General features: G+C 41.9%; 1 protein-coding gene across 1 annotated transcript in view; it reads right to left on the bottom strand.

The window, feature by feature from the left end:
- SLC25A20 (solute carrier family 25 member 20) overlaps nucleotides 1–2,392 on the bottom strand; it is a 24,547-nt gene that overhangs the window by 4,067 nt on the left and 18,088 nt on the right. The window lies entirely within an intron of this gene.

The raw sequence follows: 2,392 nt of genomic DNA, 5'->3' as shown, positions 1-2,392 counted from the left end.
TTCCCCAATAAAATCTTTACAAAAAAAAGAAAAGGTGAACTGGAAATTGTATTCAGACCTCTAAGCGCCTGGATAGAGGTCCTGTGCAGAGCCAAGGGAGGGCCAAGGAAAGACCCCCACCCCAGCCTCGGGACTCCAGGGCCTAAGAGCCAAGAACCTGAGGGCAGGCAGGGGTAATCGCAGAAAAAATCTCAGACAGCCCTGTGCAGGATCCACAACTACAGAGCCAAAAGGACTCAGAACACAAAGGACAACAACCAAAGAGTAATTAAAGTGGGAAAAAGAGTTCAGCTTTGACAATTCCAAGGAGAAACACTTACAAAATAAAAATATAAGCCAAATAATTTTTCTTACATACCAGCACTAACCAGTCAAAAAATAATGGAAAAGAGTCCCATTCAAAATAGCAAAAAAATATATATGCGTCAAGCAATAGGATTTGCATAAAACTAAAACATCTCCAAGGGAAATAAAAGAAGAGGTAGATTAACAAAGTCATAATGATAATTAGGAAAAGTTTCCAATCAGAAAGATGTCAATTTTTCTAAAAATAATAAATTTAAGACAATGTCAATTGAGTACCAATGGCTTTTTTTGGTATAACTTTCCCAAATGATCCAGGCACATGTGAACCCAGTAGTCTGAGGAACAGCAGGGTGGACCATGTGACCAGAGGACTCACAGTGACCTGGGAAGCCAAAGAGGCTTGGGTGTAGACATAGTCATCTTCTCAATCATATGTATGGTATACGCTGTAAGCAGGGAAACAAGTGCGGAGGTCCTCACAGTGGTCCTGGCCAGTGATGAAGGTGACCTGGAACAATGTGGGTGCAACGGAGGTGATGAGAAGGAATGGATTTGCGACATGCTGAAAGTCAACCTAACTGTTCAACAGATGGGATGTGTACAGTGAGAGAAAGAGAGGAATCTAGGAGGACTCCTGGGTTTTAGGGCTAAACAACTAGAAGAATAACGTTACCACCAACTGAGCTGCAGAAGGTTGTAGGTCAAGTCAGTATTGGGGAAGACCAGTTCAGTTTTGCACATGGCGACTTTGAGGTGCCTATGAGCATCCACATGGAAATGCTGGATAAGCTAGTCTGGAGTTTAGGAAAACTGAGTTGGAGATAAAAACTGGAGAATCATCAGCATTTAGATAGTGTCTAAGTCATGATACAAAAAGAGAGAAATCATCAAGAAAATGAGTACAATAGGAATGAGCCCAAGAAGATAACAGNACTTTGAGGTGCCTATGAGCATCCACATGGAAATGCTGGATAAGCTAGTCTGGAGTTTAGGAAAACTGAGTTGGAGATAAAAACTGGAGAATCATCAGCATTTAGATAGTGTCTAAGTCATGATACAAAAAGAGAGAAATCATCAAGAAAATGAGTATAATAGGAATGAGCCCAAGAAGATGACAGTGAATCAACAAAGAGACAGAGGAGTGGCCATGCAGGTAGGAAGAAAATCAGATAGATGCCACGAGAAGGTAGCTCTTCAAAGAGGAGGGAATCAGCAGAGTCAAAATCTATTCATGGATCAAGAAAGATGAGGACCAAAAACAGAATATTGGACTTAGTATAAAGGTCCCTGGTGACCTTGACAAAAGTACTTTTGTTGGAGTTGTGAGGCAAAAACCAGACTGAAATGGGTTTAGCAATTAGAGAAGAGGAACTAGAGACAATAACAAAAGAAAGAAAAAAAATACCTTTTTCACGGAGTTTTGATGTAAGGGGGTACAAAGACATGAAGCACAGGAATTCATATGGGAAGTGGAATAGAGAGAAGTTTGTATTGTATTTTTAAGGTGAAAATACAACATTTATGCTTTTGTTGCTGATGAGAATAATCCAATGTAGAACAAAAACTGATGTTGAAGGAAAAAGAAAGAAGAATAGTTGAAGCGAGTCTGTGGATGGGCAAGAGGGGATGGGATGGGGTCCAGTACACAAACAGGAGGTGGGGTCAGGCAGAAGCACGGTCCATCCTTGTTGGAAACAAGCTGGGCAGCCACAGATGTAGCAGCAGGTGCCAGTGGTAGGTAGAGATGGTGGAGGGCACCTGGTGAAGTCCTCTTCTGGTGGTTTCAGGTTCTCAGTAAAGTAGGAAGCCAGGTCATCCACTGAGGGTGGGAGTTTAAGAAGAGAGGAGAGGTACAAAATAGTCACCTGGCAGAGCGGATGAGTGTAAGACAAGCGTGTAAGTAGGGACTGGCTCATCTAGGAGCAGAAAAAGACTTCAGGCATAAAGCAGAAGGAAGAATCCTCGAGGGAAAAGACTAATGGACAAGGCTACTGACAACAAACATGCCCTTAGTCAAAATCAATAAACAGACTTCCCCTTCTTTTAGGGAAGTATTTTTCCCTACTCCTCCTGCTAAGTACAAAAC

Source organism: Hipposideros armiger, unplaced genomic scaffold (genome assembly GCF_001890085.2).
Source record: "Hipposideros armiger isolate ML-2016 unplaced genomic scaffold, ASM189008v1 scaffold_18, whole genome shotgun sequence".
NCBI classification, from domain to species: domain Eukaryota; kingdom Metazoa; phylum Chordata; class Mammalia; order Chiroptera; family Hipposideridae; genus Hipposideros; species Hipposideros armiger.
The sequence above is the reverse complement of the archived record's forward strand: the minus strand, read 5'-3'. Positions and strand labels throughout refer to the sequence as shown.